This window comes from Lissotriton helveticus, chromosome 2_2, assembly GCF_964261635.1.
Source record: "Lissotriton helveticus chromosome 2_2, aLisHel1.1, whole genome shotgun sequence".
In the NCBI taxonomy this organism is placed as follows: Eukaryota; Metazoa; Chordata; class Amphibia; order Caudata; family Salamandridae; genus Lissotriton; species Lissotriton helveticus.
This window is the reverse complement of record NC_136060.1, coordinates 11,634,445-11,655,096: the sequence shown is the minus strand read 5'-3', so window position 1 is coordinate 11,655,096 and position 20,652 is coordinate 11,634,445.

Genomic DNA, 20,652 nt, shown 5'->3' with positions numbered 1-20,652 from the left:
GGAGGCCTGCTGTTCTACACAGGCCTTCATGTCAGCCCTTGCTAATTTTTGCAAAGATTCACAAGCCAAGACCCACCCCATAAATATTACTGAGCTGGATGATTTGTAACTTTTTGGGAAATCTAAAGTCTCACAAGGATTGGTAGGTTGAGCACACGAGCCCCAACCATAAGCTAAAGACAAAAGGTATGCTGTGTCTATGGAGTTTGAGTGAGGAAGAGGGTGTCAGACCACGTCGGTAATGGCAGTTGTTAGTAGGTGCTAGGCAGGGCAGGGTAGTTAGTGCTTGTCCAGGGATAACTCTAATAAGGAGCAAGGGCCCTCACACATCCGAGGGGTGTCATACTTCATTATAGGGCAGCTCCTCATTGGGCCGGCGCTGCAATGCCCAATGGGCCCCACAGGGAGGCTCTTTGCCGGAGGTCTTCCCGTTTTTTGCCATCATGAAGCTAGGTGGTCGACAATGATGCCCCAGCAGGGACAACCTGGTAAACTCGTTCAAGTTGCGAGGGGGACCAATTTGTGTCCGTGAGGTGCCCGATGTGGGACCTACCCATAGCCAGCAGTCCCTGCTGGGGCATCAATACCTTACTCTTCGGTGCTACCTTTTTTTGTACCTCACTTATGATTTGTTTTTTTACACACTAGGACTACTAAGGAATCCTGACACAAGGGGACGTGACTTTGACCTCTTTCTTCCCTTACACTACTTGCCGCCCCCTTTCGAGTAGATGAAGATTATAGGTCCTGATGAATTGCCGAGATCATTATGGACTTTTTTATAGGCAAGAAACATGTTGACCCTTTGCACAACCCACTAGAACTGACACAGGTCTAATTTTCCCCTCTCAGTTCATGACTTTTCAGTCTGTTTTTACTCACGGCCCAGGTACTCCTCAAATAAACTCTTTTTGGAGAATCCAGGAGAATTTTTTAAACCACACCCACACAGTCCCACCTCTACTCACTCCACATAGGTCTCCCCTCACGTAGCACCATCTAGCTCCACAACTGCAAAAAAAACAAGAAGACCTCTGGCAAAGAGCCCCCCTGTGCGGCCCGTTGGGCATTGCAGAGCCGGTCCAAGGAGGAGCTGCCCTATGATGAAGCATGACACCCCTCGGAGAGTGTGAGGGCTCTTGCTCCTTATTGGAGCTATCCCTTGACAAACACTAACTACCCTGTCCTGCCTAGCACCTTCTAACAACTGTCATTAGCGAAGGGGTCTAACAACCTCTTCCTCCCTCCAACTCCCTAGGAACAGCATACCTTTTGTCTTTAGTTTTAGGGAAATCTCACTTTACACTGTAAGGGATTTTTGAAATCCTTACACCACAAAAGGTGAGGATAGTTGCACTAGAAAGCAAAACATTGAGCTGGGATTACCCTTTCTATTTGGGATGGGCTTAACACATGAGGAGTGATTCTGCATTTAGCACTATTTATTTGCTCAAAAATGCACTCTTGCATCCAAAATCTAGGCAAGGATATATTTTTGGATAAGAAATAGAGTTAAATGCAACAAAACATGAATAGCTAGTGTGAGCAGCAGCTCATGCTGGCTAAATGTGCTCTTGGGTAGGATTTTGTCCCCCACATTGGTCTTAATTTCGTTTGCAGGAGTAATCAGTCACACTAATATTGGTAATTCTGCATTCAAGTGTAATGCGGAATTAGCAAAATTTCTATGATTAGTCCCGCACATTTGAAATTGCGCCCAGGCCTACTTTCTATGGACGCCCCTGGTTGTAGAAGTTACTTAATACAATGAGGTGCCTATACAAATTGGACAGTTCATGCTACACCATTAAATTTAGCAATCATCAGTCATTATGAAAATTTTGGAATGTTTAATACTCGATCATAATGCACTTGAGGTATACCCTAACCACTTTCTTTAATCAGGATCCGGAGTTTGCATCAACATGGAATCAAGTAATTGTTCAAGTGGACATCCGTTAAGTGTTTCAGATTATTCCAGTTTGGAAACATCGTGAAGTTGAGATTTTCTTTAATATATGTATTCAATGTTTCAAGCTATCACTCGAATTGTTATCTCAATAGGTATAGAGATGCTTCAATTTCTATAGGCACAATATATGTGGTTAAGGTATCTAGGTATCAATCGAATTGATGTTTCAATATGTATTAGGATGCTTTCAGTGTCACAATGTCAAATAGATTTATGCAGGTTACAATGACCTGAGTCTCAAGTATACTATTTCACTTGCGTCTGTCACCCTTTACTTTAATTTCATACTTCCCACTAAGAAGCAAGTCTTTGAACGGAACTATGTTTAATTTCATACTGTTGTGATTTTATACTTTTGTATGTACTTTGCTCCGTATTCTTGAAAATCTTAATGAAAATTATCAGAATAAAAAAAAAAAAGACAAAACCGAAATTGACTCAACCTTCAGAAAAAACATACCAAGCTCGGTGCTTTCTTCAATGCAAGATTACATTTTTAAATTACCAAGTTGTTTGTGCCAGCAAATTAAGGGGACTCGTATTACAGGCTACCTGAACCCGAATGTACAGAAGTCGTTCAGTGACGTCTGCATTTGGAGAGTAAAACGGAGTAGCGCCGACGTCTCTGAACAGTACTTTGGCCCAGGAAATGGAGAAATGGTTCTGTGACTCTATTCGCGAAGATGCAATTTTGGAGAGGAAAACCAATCATCTGTCGGTCTATAATGCACGCCGTGTTTACCTCATTACAGACAAACACCACAAGTCACTGCAGCCACGCATTTCCATTAGTTTTCTGAATGCAAACCGAGCCGAATCCTACATAAATTATTTTCTCGTTTCATTGCATATCAGCAATTTGGCAAAAATAAATGACGCAAACACAGTGCACTGGGGTGTGTAAAGGTATGCAATAACATACCTCTTTAAGCACACCATGAAACCAAATCCATGGCAGCAACACATTATGATTGATGAATATATATTAAGTACACAACTGCTCAAAAAGATCAGATCAAACACGTACCTCTTACCTATACAATTTATACAAGAATTTGATTATTTTTTTTCTCTACAGAAATTAGTCCGATTACTGCATATACTTGTCTACCACTTTTAACTTATTTACAAAACTATTTTTTAACACGTTTTGAACTCAATCTCCCATTTTATAATTAAGATATGCTGTTATTTAGACAGGTGTAGCATACACCAATAAAGTAGTGAGAAAGGTGTATGTTTAAGATTATGTTTATTATCAACAAGGACCCGCGGTAGCGGGATAACAACCAGCATTAACAAGGAACAGCTGTCATCTGTCATTGGGCACCAGTGACGTCACCTATATACAGATTGTGTTACCATGGTGATGAGGAGTGACGCTGCACAATAAACATAGAGAACATACTAACATGTACAACATCTCTCTTCCTTCATAAACAAAACAGAACTATTCCATAATATAGTCTTTAAACTTGGCGGGCAATTTGACCACTCTGCCCGTTCTAGAATGATGTCTACCAGTTACATTGCCCTCCATATCATTCCTGCTTGTTGCATTACATGTATTGCTTTCCTCACATTTGTCTTCCCCAGTTCCATTTCGCACAGAAGTAGTGTCCATAGGACTGGAAGATAAACCACCAAAACTTGCGTCTGAAACATCAGACATTCCTTGACTGACTCTGGTGTGTGACCCATCTAGGTTACTGCACCTGTCATCCCATTCTAGGACACTGTCATTTAGGCCTCCTTCCTCCATTCCTGCTTTACTCATTATGATCTCTTCTTGACCTTGCTTCAGTTTTACCACATCATCTTTACTGCGCCATCCTTCACCTTCAACAAATACAGCACCTCCGGTTGCTTTGTCAACTCTCAATGGCCTACTAAGCTTAGACTCACCTTTAGCAACCAATCCAGGCTTCCTCACTAGCACCCAATCCCCAGGTACTATGACTTTATCTTTAGTACGATTGATTTTGTCAGAATAAGCCTTATTCTTCAATTGTTTATTCAGTATGCTCTCCCTCACATTGAGATCTTTTTCACAGACTTGTCTTGCTTCTACCGCTGCTGCCTTCCATTCACCTATTTTCGGCGTCATGACGCCATTATATACTCTACCTCTCATCAGGAAAAAAGGTGTAAACCCAGTTGCATCCTTAGGAGTATTATTGTATGCATTTATTTTTACTTTGATAAACTCCTTCACATCCATGTCATTCGCAATAGCCATCTGGATTCCTTCTTTAAAAAATCTGTTGATCCTCTCAACTTGACCATTGCTCTTAGGGCTGTACAGGGGTGTTTTCTCCTGCACAATACCACGCTTTTCCAAGAAATCCACCATCAAACGCGATACAAGTTGTGATCCATTATCAGACACTATGATTTTAGGTTGCCCTTCTCTCTCAAAGATTTTCTCCAGGAATTTTATTACTACTTCGGTAGTAATGATCCTCACAAACTTGTAACACACCCACTTAGTGTAGTAGTCTGTCAGAACTATTAGGTATTTACATTCTTCTTGCAGCAAATTGAAAGGTCCGGCAAAATCTATTGCAACCTTGGCCCAAGGTCCATCAGGGATTTGCACAATTTGCAGATCATTTTTCTCCACTCTCCAATGTTTGTCTGACTTCAAACACTGTTCACAGTTATCTATGGTATTTCTAATTTCGCTGTCCACACCTGGCCACCAATAGTACATTCTCAGAACATTTCTAGTGGCAGTGGTGCCAGGATGCCCTATATGAGCCATCTGGATTATCTTTTGCCTGAGACCTTGTGGCGGCACGAACACCTCACCTCTTTTCAAGAAACCATTTTCCAGAGTCAATTCATCGCTTACTTGTTGATAACTCTTTAGCTCCTTGGGTAAATTCCTCACATGTGGCCACTTGGATTGTACATATTCCCTTACTTTGGCCAGGACACTGTCTTTCATTGTACACTCTTCCCATTCCTCCTCTTTTATTGACCCTTCACACATCACAGTAGCATCAATGTGTGCCACCACACATTCATTATCTTCCAGTACCTCATCATTGTTTACCTTTACCGGTAACCGGGATAGACAATCCGCCCTACTGTTCTTTCCTCCTTTTATGTGTTCTATTCTGAAGTTATATTCCTGAAGCTTTGACAAGAGTCTGATCAGCCTTGAACTGGCATTGCCATTCCCACGCCCCTTGCTGTCCATCATGTACACAAGGGGTTTGTGGTCTGTTACAAGCGTGAAACTCTTGCCCCACAAATAATCTTTGAGTTTGTGTACAGCCCACACACAGGCCAGTGTCTCACGTTCAATTGTACTGTAATGAACCTCCGTGTCATTTAATTTCCTAGAAATAAATGCGATTGTGTTTTCCTCCTTACCATTCCTTTGGCAAAACACAGCACCTATTCCCTCATTGCTAGCATCCACAGTCACGATGTTATCTAGCTGCGGATCATATGGCTTTAATGCTGGCGCCTTAGCAATTTCCATTTTGACAGTTTTGAAAGCATCACCTTGTTCCATTCCCCATTCATACTTCACATTTTTCTTTAACAGTCTCCTAAGTGGTTCCACTTTTTCTGCATATCTACTGATAAATTTTGCGTAATATTCACTTAGGCCAAGGAATGACTTCAGAGTGTCTTTATTTTTTGGTTCAGGAGCCTCCCTTATTGCAAAGACCAAATCTTCTTTTGGTAAAATACCCTCTGCAGACAGGACATGTCCTAAATATTCAATTTCTTTTGCCATGAATTTGCATTTGTCCTTAGCAACTGTCATGCCTCTACTTTCCAACACGCTCAGAACTGTATCAATTAACTGTATGTGTTCGCTTTCAGTGTTGGAGTGCAGCAAAATGTCATCCTGAAAGGCTTCTACCCCTTTCATTTTACCAAACAATATATCCATGAGTTTCTGGAAAACTCCTGAAGATGATGCTAGACCAAAAGGAAGTCTCACATATCTAAATGCTCCAAATGGAGTAATGAAAGATGTTAGTTTTTTGGACTCCTCAGACAAGGACACCTGATGGTACGCTGACCTTAAGTCTATAAGAGAAAAATACTTTGATCCCGACGTTGACTGAAGTATGTCCTTAATTTTTGGCAAGGGATGACAATTAATTACAATATTTCTATTAAGCGACCTCAGGTCGACACACAGCCTAATTTCCCCTGTCACCTTCTTCTTAGATACAACTATGGCAGAAATCCACTCAGATTCTTCCGCCTCTTCAATCACACCTTCCCTCTTTAATTTCTCAAGCACTTCTCTTAATTCGTTTTTCACTGACAAAGGCACAGATCTTACCTTGTGCTTACACGGAATAGCCCCTTCTTTGAGCTTGATGTCATGACAGAATCCTTTTACACATCCAATAACATTTTTGAATACATCTTTATGCTTTTCCAAAATTTCACTCAATGTACTTTCTTCTCTCCCTACACAAATGCTGTTCATCCATTCTTCTCTTAAAATCACGGGGTCTTTAGCTCCCGGAACTAATACCACCCCCAGCTGGGCCAAATCTCTCCATCCTACCAGTATTCTCCCCTTCTCTGCTACGTAGACCTTTGTCTCAATCACTCTCCCTTTAAATGTTACTGTGTCAATGAAATATCCCAACATATTTATATCCTTCTCCCCAAAAGCTTTTGGATTCATATCAGATTCAGTCAACTGCACACCTTTCCATCTCTCTTCAAAAAGGGTGTCAGAAATTGTAGTTATTGGGGCACCTGAATCGGCGGTGAACTTTAACTCGACCTCCCCAATCTTCACATCACTAATGGGCCCTTTTATTTTACCATCCTCCATTTCTATGTACAACATAATGTTAGCGCACATTTCTTCATCAAAATTTCCAACTGTGTTTATACTAGTACTATTGCTTAATCTTTTTGTTTTACATAGAGTAGAATAATGCCCATACCTCTTGCACTTTATACATTTTTTACCTACAGCAGGACAGTTTTTGAAGTCAGCCAAGTGTTCACTAGAACCACATCTAAAACAGCATAACTGCTTACCTCCCACCTTTCTTTCACTCATATTCCTTTCGTTAGTCTTACCATCCCCTTTTCTTTTCTCCTGCAAGTAAAAAACATTAGCATTATTCACAGTAGATGACAATTCCTTTGTAGATGTTAAAGACCTTTCGATACCTCTAGCGATATCAATGACCTCTTGCAAACTCGGTCTTTTGCAAGCCAATAATCTCTCCTGCACCTTCCTCGTGTAGCAATAAAACACTATTTGATCCCTTATGTATATGTCAGTCATTTCCTCATATTCGCACTCTACAGCTAAAACTCTCAAGCAAGCAACATAGTCCTCAATAGACTCCCCTTCCTGTTGCTTCCTTTGGGCAAACTTATGTCTGGCAACCATTATATTATTTTCTTCATCAAATTGTTTTTCCAATCTTTTTAACGCTTCCTGATACTCATTCAGTGGTATGAATGATCCTGCTGGGCTCTCATACTCAGGTAAACTGTCAAAGATGTCTTGCCCTGCTTTACCTAATAGTCCCAACAACAAGGAACATTTTCTTTCGGCGTCAAAAGATTTACCATCAATAGAAACGATGTAATTTTCGAATGCCCTTACCCACTTTTTCCACTTCATAGTGGGTTTCCCTGGTTCATCCAGGAATCTAGGAGGAGCACATATGTTGTTGCACTCTGCCATGCTTATTTATTCGCTTTATTTTGCCTTTCTGGTAATTTTATTTCCAATGCACCGGCAGAAGATAGCTTATTAATAGCTCCGGTATAACTCTGTAGCTTACTTGTAAAGCTGCTTGTTTCCTTTCGATCAATTACACCTGAGCGCAATATTTCCCTCAGGGTGCGCTCCGTTTTTCCTTCACACGCTTCCCTTACTGGAAATTTTCAAAGATGGCCGCACGTTGTTTACGTTGATGACGTGCAGCCAATCACAAGGCACTACCGGCATGCTTCACGCGACTCAGCTGAGGTAATTGACAGACGCCTCAGCTGGATGTCACCAAGCGCCGGTTTCAAAATGCTTCCATCCGCTTGATCTTCAACGCAGCCGCCTGACAAATACAGTTCAGATGCTCGCACTTGCTTTACGTCTCACACCGCTTCAGTTGTGAAGTTCAATCAGTTTCATTCACGCGGTGCCGAGCAAAAGCAGATTAATTCCGATTGTCACACATCGCTCTGTGGCAGTATAATTTAATCAGTAGCGCTTGCATCCATATCGTACTCACTCCGTTATTCCTTAACTTCTCTCCCGCTTTTCCTTATCAATGTGGTCACGATCATCAATCATCGCCGACCTCAGTATTTCCGCTGGCCCTTGTTGGAAGAACCCTCGTCGCCAATTGTAGCATACACCAATAAAGTAGTGAGAAAGGTGTATGTTTAAGATTATGTTTATTATCAACAAGGACCCGCGGTAGCGGGATAACAACCAGCATTAACAAGGAACAGCTGTCATCTGTCATTGGGCACCAGTGACGTCACCTATATACAGATTGTGTTACCATGGTGATGAGGAGTGACGCTGCACAATAAACATAGAGAACATACTAACATGTACAACAACAGGTGACCTCGTGTGTATCCAGCATAACGTAACGTGTTTCACACACGGCTCCCTGTCTTGCTATGAAACCTTTGCAAATCATGTAATTGCCTTGACTTTCCTAGCTGTTTTCTGAAACTAATGATTCAGATTTCCGATTTAGTTTGCATATTATAACGTGGCCCGTATGCGGCTATCCATATTATAACCACTATTGCCTGCAAGTGTGTAGTAGTGTTTGATAATCTTTAGACATGTCTTTTTCTTCCGTCCAACTAAATAAATACTCTTTTGGGGTCACGTTATGTAATGCGTATCACAGGTATCTTCTAATGGTCAAATGAATAGCAATATTTTATTGTTGTTGTGCTTCATTGAGTCTTTTTCCTTTTGACCTTGCATTTTGATAATTTAAGTAGGTTATTCCCCTTTTGTATAGACTGTAAATTGTATATGTCCACCCATTTGACTCCTATAGGATGTTTACTTATATGAGCTTGTTATTCACTTTTTAGACGCCTAGTCAAGGGTGGATGAACCCTTGCTCTCCTTCATTGGATATATCAGGAACTGACTTCATCGGTTACCCCCTATACATGTTACTCAGTGATGGGTGGAGATACACTGGGTTCCTTTTATTGGATATCTTGCTGATTCTACATGATGACCGCGTAGGTGTTATTTACCTTTTAAGTGAGCTCTTTGGCTCAGTAAGTATTACCTGAGCTTTTGATTTCGGAATGCACAGGTTCTCGTGGACACTGTATAGCTAATTATATATGTTTCGTCTTTCTCTCTTTCTATCCTTATTTTTACCATCTTTGCAGTAGGATTGTGCTTATTCATGGGCGATTTTTCCTATGATTCATTCCCATCATTGAATGGGTGGATTATTTACATCAATACTGCGGTCTCTTCTTACTTTCTGGTGGGTATTTTTTGATCAATGCGTTTTGCATATTCTATTCCCAGTTCATAAAAAAAAACTTGTTGCACTCAATCATTTTAATCTTTTCCGTTTCCTCACTTTCCTTCTATTTTAGTCATTCATTTTGGGTATTTGGTCCTTTGGGCACCTTGGTCCGTTGGGTACCTTCTGGTCACCTATTGTTCTTTATGGTTTGGTTGGACATCTTGGTGTATTGCTTAGCACTCGCAGGTGTCACGTGGGGCTAATTCCCCCGCGGTCCGGGGGGGGGGGGGCGCGTGGCACCGCGGTGCTCGTGGCGAGCTCAGCATGTCATGAGGCAAAGTGGAGCTGTGCTCATGACAAGCTGAGCTCGTCACGACTCCGCCCACTCCTGTAGAACGCCCGCACAGGAGGGGAATTAGTCCCGCGTGGGCGTTCCGCGGCAGTTATGATGAGCTCAGCTCGTCATGAGCACAGCTCCATTGTGCCTCATGATGAGCTGAGCTTGATATAAGCACCGAAGGGGTTATGATACTACTAGGGGCTTCTGGTATTATTCTGCATCTTTGGGATCATCAGGATATGCACATATGATATTATATTTTTTGTTCCTGTGTTCGCATCATTTTAATTTGATGTCCCTTGGTACGTTGGTTTTAAAATGCTCAGTACTATCACTATTGGTTAGTGATAGTACATTTTGTAAATATACACAGTGAGTTTACACATGCTGTTTGTTTTTTTGATGATTTTTGTTTCCGTTTTTTGTCTTGACGGTCTGTATATGTCACTAGTTGAACATCAGTAGTTGCACATATTGTTTAACGTGTCTGATTTTTCATAAAGATTATAGTGCTTTAATGTATGAATATGGTGTCTTATGTTACAGGATGGAATATTTTGTGTTCTGTTTTTAGGTTAATGTATTTGTTATTTATACTTTGCAGCCCTGAAGAAGTCCAATGTATTGAACGAAACGCGTTGGCTGGTTTTCCACTGTATATACATCCCACATCTGAACCAATCTGAATAAAGAGTAGATTTTAAATGCATCTTTGGAAATTAAATCATACTGATGGGTCACTTAACCCCTTCCCCGCGGGGCTAATTCCCCCGCTGTGCTGGGGGCAGGAGGGGCACGCACAGCGCCGCAGTGCTCTTGACGAGCTCAGCTCGTCACGCAGCACAGTAGCGCTGTGCTCATAATGAGCTCAGCTCGTCATGACCACGCCCATTTTCATAGAACGCTCAGCACAGCGGGGGAATTATCCCCGCGTATGAGCGCCGCGCGTGTCATGAGGAGCTCAGCTCGTCATGAGCACAGCGGCATTGTGACTCATGAAGAGCTGAGCTCGTCATGAGCATGGAAGAGGTTAAATGTATAATCATTATGTAGTGCACCAGATGAACTTTGTTTTGGTTTCATTCCTTTCTTAAGGACTGATCCTTTCAGGTCTCCTCTTCTTCTGCCAGGTCCAATTTCCATGTTTTTACTTTAGGAATCCCACAGGGCTCGATGTCCAGTCCTCTGCTATTTAACATATACATCCACCCGCTAGCGGAGGTGGCGGAATCCTCTGGGCTGTCTCTCTTCTCCTACGCGGACAATACTCAAATTATTTTCTCTCTGTCCTCTGTGCAGAAGCAGGGGTCATCTGATCTCAGCTTGAGTTTGGGCAAGATTTCTCTTTAAATGCACAGCAACCTGCTGATGCTCAACAAGGATAAAACAGAAGTCATGATTCTGGGCAAAAGACCCAATTTATGGGGACTGCTTCATTGGCCCGCTGAGTTAGGTGCTCCTCCTACTCCATCAAGTAAGGTTAAGAACTTGGGTTTCATTGTGGACAAATCATTATCCATGAGACAACAAGTGGCCAAAGTGACTGCTATCTGCTTCACAGCACTAAAATGGCTAAAAAAGATACTGTGGCTGATCCCCTTCTCAGCACAAAGGACTGTGGTCCAAGCTCTTATTATATCCAGATTCGACTATGGCAATGTGTTTTACTTGGGTGCTGATAAATCAACCATTCATTGGCTTCACTTTGTTACCCAAGTTAACCTCAACTTCCAATCTTCTCCGAGAGCTGCACTGGCTTTCTGTGGCTCATGGCATCAAGTTCAGAGCTCTATGCTACATGTTTAAGGCTAAATCCGGATTGGCTCCCAAATATCTTGCGGATCTCGTCCATCTATACCATCTACCACACCCTCTGACAACTTCTCTACATATTCAGTTGGCTGTAAGAAGATTCCGGCATCTCGCATGACAGGTCGCTCCTTTGCCTATTTGGAGCATCAACTTTGGAGCTCCCTCCCAGCTTCTTTGGGAGACTTGGTATCCCTTCTCACTTTTCACAGGGGTTTAAAGACCTGGCTCTTCTAACTCGCTATTTAGACTAACCTTCTAATATCTCCCTACTTCTGCTTTGCACTAGGAAACCTTGGGGTAACTCTGCACACTAAAAGTGCCTTAAAGAAATAAAATAAGGAAAGAATAACCTTTTTAAATGAAGTTGCTTCCCTCAAGATTAAACCCCCACCATTCTCATCCATATATAGCATCCTGCCGAGCAAGCTCTTCTCTTACAATGTAGTATACCCTCAAGTTTGAAGCCTACTCCATATAAATGCCCTCACTCCCTGAAAGTTCATTCTGTTCAATGTGTAGGCATCACTGCATTAATTTATAACTAGTGGTCCCAAAGAGAAAGCAATTATCCGAAACTGCTCATATTTAAATATATCATTTATTTATTTATTTCTGACACTTATAAAGCGCTACTTATACCCTTGGGCGTCAAGGCGCTGAAAACCATTATTGAAGAAAGTAAGAAATGAGGGAATAAACAGAATTAACTATTGAAAGTAGATTAATGAGAAAAAAGCCAAGTTTTCAGGAGTTTACGGAACTGAAACAGCGTAACATTTCGTCTGATGTTAAGAGGCAAGGTGTTCCAGAGTCTGGGGGCCGCCACCAGAAAGCGACGGTCACCCCAGGACGCTGTTTTGGTGCGTGGGACAGGCAGTTGGTTGAGGGTGGCTGAACGTAAATCTCTTGTCGGTTTGTAGAGTTGAAGTTTGTCTCTTAAGAAATGTGGTCCTTGATTATTGACTGATTTGAAAACTATACAGAGGGCCTTGAAGTGGATCCTTTTTTGTACATTCAGCCAGTGAAGGTCTTTTATGTTTTTGGCAATAGGTTCGAACTTTGTTTTGCCGGTAATGAGACGGGCTGCTGCATTTTGTATAGTTTGGAGTTTTGTAGTGACTCGCGATTGGGCATTGAGAAATAAACCATTACAATAATCCAAGGACGAGAGGACAAGAGCGGAAACCAGTGTCTTAATCGCAGATTCGGGAAGAAAAGAACGTATTTTACGAATCATTTTTAGTTTTAGGTGCGCTATGGATGCTGTCTTATTGGCGTGATCCATGAAGTTCAGTCCATCATCGAAGATAACCCCCAAATTCCTGACCTTCGAGGTCGGTGTGGGAGGGGTACCGAAGGTCTCTGGCCACCAACTGGTGGGCCAGGCTGGGGACAATGGACCGAAGATGAGTACCTCAGTTTTATCTGAGTTTAACTTTAAGCAGTTTGTTGCCATCCAGTCTCCTATATCTAGGAGCCCTTTCTTAAATTTTTCAGCTACTTGCTCTCCGTCACCTTTGATCGCCAACACTAGTTGGGTGTCGTCGGCGTACGAGGTAAGGCTCATCCCATGTGCTTTGATGGTCTTAGCTAGGTCCGACACATAGATGTTGAAGAGTGTCGGACTAAGGGATGAGCCTTGAGGAACACCACAGGGGGCGGAGAGTTGTGCAGATTGAAAGGGTCCTAGGATGACCGCCTGGGTTCTGTTAGCAAGGAAGGAGGCTATTAAGTTTTTGGCAGTATGACAGATGCCAAATCCTTGGACACGGTCGACCAAGATGTTGTGGTCGACCGTGTCGAAAGCCGCTGATAGGTCTAGCAGAACCAATATGGCAGTGTCACCTTGGTCCCTAATAACCCTGATGTCATCAGCGGCTTTGATCAGGGCTGTCTCGGTCCCGTGATATTTTCGGAACCCAAACTGCGTATTGTCCAGGAGCTGGTGTACTTCAATGAACTCAGAGATCTGGGTGTTCATGATCTTTTCGATTGTTTTTGCAATGAACGGTAAACTGGCAATTGGTCGGTAATTTTTCAGCTCATTTTTATCCAGCGAGGGTTTTTTTAGCAGAGGCTTTAGTAGAGTGTTTTTGAGCGAATTAGGGTATTGGCCTGACCGCAATATCAAATTGCAGACCTGTGTGAGTGCAGGTATGATAACGTCTAAGACTGGTCTGAGGACAGATAGAGGGCAGGGGTCAAGGGATGAGCCTGATTTGATGGTCAGAAGTGTGTTTTTTATTTGCTCCTGGGTGACTGGTTGAAAGCACGGAAAAACATTAGCTGAGGGGGAGGTAGCAGATGAAGTGGAGACCGGAAGTGATTTGGAGGAAAATGCTTGGTAAATATCATCTACTTTAGTGTAGAAAAAAGATGCAAGAGAGTCACACAGAGATTGTGACAGGGGGGGCGTGAGATCCGGGGAGTTACCTGATAAAGCTTTGGTAATGGAGAATAATTGTTTACTAGAATTCCTGGCCTGCTCGATTTGGTCAGTGTAATATTCTCTTTTAGCTTGTGCTATCATGTTTTTATATAGGGCAACGGCTTCCCTATAAGCAGACTTACTGACAGCATCATAGTCTTTTCTCCAGGTTCTCTCCTTGCTGCGATTTATCTGTTTTTGTGTCCTAAGTTTATCGTTATACCAAGGAGCGGTGGGTTTAGCTCTGTTGCTGGAGTGTTCCTTGGAAGGGGCTGATTGGTGAGATGCCTGGCCAATCCAGTCATACAATTGCTGGAGAGCTAAATTGGGTTCGGCAGCGAACTCTGGGCAGGTTTGTATAAGTGTGAGCTTAAAATTTTCTAGATTTATATTTTTCCAGTCTTTAAACGGTAATTTAGGTACCGATTGGGGATTGTTTTTACAATCATTGCCGGTAGCAATGTTCGCAAAGATTGCAAAGTGATCTGTCCACTGCATGGGCAAAATGTTAGTGATTTGGAGTCCTTCTAAATTTGAAAAAATGGGGTCCAAAATGTGGCCTGCTTGATGAGTGGGGGACATAACAAGCTGTTTTAACCCTAGATTGCCTAGGTCAGTGGTGAGGGCAACGGAGTCGGCTAGGTGATCAAGATCTAAATGAAAATTCAAGTCACCGAGAACTGTGAAACTGGTTTCTGTGGCTACAGATTCCATTATAGTATTTAAGCTGGACAGAAAAGTAGTTTTTGATCCCGGGGGCCGATATATTAACATACCCTTAAAGTTGAATGAAGGGGAGATATTAATAGAAAACTGCATGGCCTCACAGGCGGTGGAAGGAATGAAGGTTGTTCTAACAGGGTATGTGTCTCTGGCGATTATGGCCAGCCCACCCCCTCTTTGTTTGGGCCTGTCTTGACAGTAGGCCTTAAATCCGGGTGGCACGGCGATGACCAGATCTGGCTGTGAGGAGTCATCTGTCCACGTTTCCGTAATGAACAAAATGTCGAGGGCATAGTCAGTAATAAGATCGAATATTTCCTGCCTGTGCTTACCAAGAGAGCGCGCATTGATAAGAGCTATAGAAGTAGTGGCACCTGCATCATGGTTAATTGGAGTGCCAGTGGTTTGATGGGGAGGAAGAAGGGGAATAGAGTGGAGGCAATGAGGACAGGCGATGGTCATGTCTTTATGGATTTCTGAGGGGTTAATTTTTAGACATTTGGACGTGTCGAGTGGACATGCGGCAAGTAAGTCATGTCTGGAATAAGTTATGGCACTTCCTGATGAATTTTTGGCAGGATTTGTGGCCCTGGGCCCGGTCCCGGCGCGGATGGGCGCAGACGGGCTCGCCTCTGGCGCGCCTCCGGCGCGCCGCCGGCGCGCCCGCTGCGCCCGCCCGCTGCGCCGACGGAAAGTACCTTTCATTTTATACCTGAAAGGGGCGGGAAGGGAAGGAGCGTTCGATCGACTGGAGCGCAGCCCTTCCCTGCTCAAGATGGCGGGTGAGTCACGAGTAGTCACGTGACCGCGACCGAAAAGGCAGCGCTGATGTGAATGAGCTGCAGTCGCGCAATGCAGCGCGCGATGATTTCCAGGAGGTGATGTAAGTGTTTAGCCACCAATAATGTATTTAAAAATACATGTACAAGGTTATAGCCCAGTGAGCAGACAGTAACCACAATTATTGCAAGTACGCTATTTAAAAACTGCTACAGGGATAGAGAAGAGATCCCCCGGCTTCCGCCTCAGGGGAGAGCAAAGTTAAAATAAAGGTTTTACCGAGGTTAAGGCAGGACGCCTCTTAAATACACACAGGGGGCAGGAGCACTCGATCGACTGGAGCGCAGCCCTTCCCTGCTCAAGATGGCGGGTGAGTCACGAGTAGTCACGTGACCGCGACCGAAAAGGCAGCGCTGATGTGAATGAGCTGCAGTCGCGCAATGCAGCGCGCGATGATTTCCAGGAGGTGATGTAAGTGTTTAGCCACCAATAAAGTATTTAAAAATACATGTACATGCAATGATCACATAGCCATTAAGCAGAGAACCATCTGCTTCTCCTCAGCTTGACTCACACTATGAAAGCCATCTTTATTCCCCTTTCTAGGAATATCATAAAAAGAGTAGTGAGCACTCATGGCCACAGAGTGAAAACAGTGCTTAGAAGACACTAGTGGTCAAAAGGTCACTTGAGGCTTCGAGGGACCAACGCAAATTCAAAGTTGAGTCGACCGCGATGCAGGGCAGACTGTCTACTGGGCCCAGACAGGACCTGATGAAGAAATAGCTTAGCTTGGATGAGGCTTTTATGAACAACGACAATCTACTGCATCATCATTGTGTCACACAAAAGGGGTCCCCATTGAAGTGAATGCAATACGTGGCCATTGAGCCACAGAGCCTGTGGATTCTTCATTGTAGAGCAGCCTCTGTATCAGTGTCGAAGAGAGATATGGCTTTAACTCACCTCTGAGGCCCCTAGACTGGAGGGGGCACCTCAGTCAAGTGTAGGATTCACAGATGGCAGAGTCCAGCAGGACCACTAGGATTGCAGGAAGTCTTTTGTGTCCCTGATACTTTAGAAAACAGAATGCAAGCCAGCAAGCCCTTGGAGTCACTCAGGGTTCAAGTGAGATGGGTTCAGTCCTTGTCCTCAGCAGGGCGGAGATCAGCAGGCAGCAGGTTAGCTCAGTAAAGCAGAGAAGCAGTTCCTCAGAAAAGTTAGCCATAGCAAAGTGACAATCATTACAGCACAGCAGTCTTTACTCCAGCAGTGTTCTTCCAAGGTCAAGTAGTGTAGATGGTAGGTTCAAAGGAACTCTCTGAGGTACACAAGGACCCCTTTCAACCTTGTAGGGGGGTGGTAATCAGCCCTTTGTGTGAGGAGAGGACAAATTGAAATATGATCAAGAGATTCTTAATCAATTAGACAATCAAGTCTGGTATGCTGAATTACCTTCGAACCCCATCTTTTCAATTGTTACTAAGATTAACGATTATTTGAAACATTGTTATCATGAGACTATCTTATCGGTTGACGAATACAAATATTTAACGGTGGATCGCCCACGCTATCCATGCCTACACACCTTACCAAAGGTGCATAAGGACATTGCCTCCCCACCTGGAAGGCCTATAGTATCTGGAATAGGAGGGCCCACCGAAAAACTATCTGAGTTTGTTGATATTTTTTTACGTCCTTATGTTATTGGTTCACCCTCTTATATTAGAGATACTAAGGATGTACTCAATATTTTTATTGATTTCAATTGGGAACCTGAGATGTTGATGGTTACTATGGATGTCTCCCAATTATATACGAATATTGGACATGATATGGGTATTTTGGGATTGGAATTCTATCTTCACAAAAGACCAGTTGAATTATTAGACCATAACAATATGTTACTGACTATGTCAAAACTTATTTTAGACAATAACGTTTTCCTTTTCAATAATAAATGGTATCGCCAGAAATGTGGAGTTGCCATGGGTTCCAGATTTGCACCGTCTTTCGCTTGCCTCTATATGGGGTGGATGGAGGCGGTGCATGTCTGGGGCCCTGGTGATGCCAATTGGCACCATACATCAATTATTATGGAAGATACATTGATGATCTCCTTCTTATTTGGACAGGCAGTGAGACACAACTTTTGGATTTCTTTGCGTACATGAATAATAACTCATACAATATGACTTTCACTATCAATTATAGTCGCTCTGAAATAGTCTTTTTAGATCTCAAGTTATATGTACACAACGAAAAACTCTGCAGTAAACTATTTAGGAAGGAAACTTCATGTAACTCAGTTTTACATGGCAGTAGTTCACATCCTAAGTCCCAGATTAACTCAATCCCTTTCGGGGAGTTCTATAGAGCTCGTTGTAACTGCAGTGAAGAGACTGAATATTTAATCTGTGCCAATGACATAGAAAATAGATTCCTATCTAGAGGTTACAGACAGGATGTAGTCAGGAGGGCTAAAAACAGAGCTCTCAAACTTAAAAGAATGGAAACTCTACAAATTAAAACTAAACCTGTTACAACTAAGAATCCAGTGAGATTTGTTACAGGTTTCAATGACTGGTCCGCACAAATTTATGGAATTCTTAAAAAATATTGGTTCATGCTTACATCTGACCCCTCCTTGAAAGACAATATATTGGCCCATCCATCGATTACATACCGTAGAGGCATTACAATTGGAAACATGATCAGTCCCAGTTATCCTAAAAACAGCCATACCCCATCATGGCTACATACCTTCAATAAAGGGTCTTTTCGCTGTGGGAACTATATCATGTGCAGAATGTCCCTACATGGTACCAAATCCTTTAATTATAATGACTCAGGTACCTATCATATTAAGACACATATTGACTGCAATACAACTTATGTCATATATGCTATCCTATGTAAATTTAATATGGTATACATAGGGAGTACGATCAGGAAACTTAAAGATAGGGTCGGTGAACACTTTAGAGCCCTTAAAAACAGAGATGAAAGAGTACCTATAGCAGTACAAGCAATTAACTGTCCCTCTCAAACAGAGCACTTGACAATGTCTTTTCATGGCATAGAAATGGTACCAATTGATGTAAGGGGGGGAAATCGAGAACTCAAACTGAGACAACAGGAGGCACGCTGGATTATGAGAATCCATGCAGTGGAGAGGGGGCTTAACTTCGATGAGGAATTACAATACTTCTTGTGCTGATTATTCATGAAGTTATGCAATCTGTTTTTGTTTTTTGTTTTTGTTATCTAAGCCTCTGTTAAAATAACCATTTGTATCGATTGTAATGAAATGAAATGAAATAATGTACATGTAAATGTTTTTTCTTTTTGTGAACTTTTTTGGATGTATGTTACTAGAGATTACTATAGTCTCATGTGTTCTATATCTATTACTGATCACTATATTCTCATGTTTGTTATTACATATGTGACCTTTATTTTGATTTTGTCTCTCCTCGTTTTCTGTATTTTAATATTTCTACCTTATTACTAATGACTCTATTGGCTGAAACATAATTTTACTCCTATCCTATTGCACTTCAATACACTTGCCCCACGTATTATAGTCTATTTAAAAAGGGCATGGGATATGCATGCCTGTTCACTGCTTATTTTCGGACTAAAAATGGCAGATTCATTTACGAGTTTTTCTATAATTTCAGATATTGGGAATTATAGGTCTGCCTTGTACTTTGGGAGTCTTTTAACTTACCGTTCTAATTACATAATTGCACACGTACAAATGGCGCTTTTATTTGTGCATTTGATGTGGAGATAACCTGTACGTTAAAACTTAGTCCGTCCTTTATTCCCATGACACGGAAATTGTAATTAATGGGAGTTGGGAAACATGGCGCCTTTGCAGTACGCAGCCGGCATTGAAACTTAGCGTTTTCTCTCTCTACTCGGAGGTGGGTGACTCCGGTTTTTTCTTCTTATTTTGGTTTTTACGAGTAACGTTAGATAGTACTATCAAAGGTTGCTTTGGACGTTCGATATGAATACTTTGGATTCCTCATAGTGTTCTAGGAAACAACCACCTTTAAAATAAAAACGTTACGTTCATTTGGAGAACGGATTTATCCTTTTTAAATAGTACCTACATTGTGACCAAATAATAATGTTGATTTGGGGCATATACTATTGTGTCGCTTTTTAAATCAATCTTTATATGTTTACTTAAATAGTATGATTGATACGGAGACTGCTTTTTACTCCTTAGGATACGAGTGAACCCTAAATAATTGAACGGGTCGCTCTGAAGTTGAAATACACGATGACTGCTGTTTTTTTCACTCCTGTAATTACCGTATGGAATTGATTAAGTAATTACGCCATTTTACGTCAGCCTGGAGGTTTTATTGGAAAACGCGGAAACGACATTTACAGAGTGAGTGTAAACATTGTTCGGTTGGATTTTGTATAGTTTCTCGGTAGTATGGAGTCCTATTTAGAACTACCTCCTCTATTTACAGCATAAGAGTGGATGCCGAGAACGGGTTTAGGCACACCCTTGAGAATTCCAATATCATTTTTCTTACCTACATGGTGAGCGTACTTATATATTTACATTCTTTGTTTTCGGTGTTGGTGTCTAGGATATATTATATTTTCCGTTTCTACTAATGAATCTTTATGGGAATCCCTTTTTATCTTTATATATTTTTTCACTTTTCGTATGACTTGATGATCTTGAACTGATCTTTTCACTTATGGTGATGGTGATTGGTGTGATTATAAGATTATCACTTTGACTCTTGCTTTATATCACGCCTTTATGAGATTACTTTTCCCCTTTTTGCTCCTGATTTCTCTGAAAAGTAATAACCGTTTGTTAATGGCACAATATTGCTTCTTTTTCCCTTTTCTTTGATGAAATTTATGAATTGACAATTATTTTGTCCCCTTCAAAGATTAATATATTCAATACTTTGGAGGTGTTATATATAAATTTCTAATTATTATTATTTATGATAAATATCTCTAGTAGGTGTTTGTTGGACCTTAAATATAGATCCTTACTAAGGACACTATATGAACACTAATTATAATGATCATTGTCCCAAAGACCACTTTGCAATTACATGGACCAACCTTGTATAAG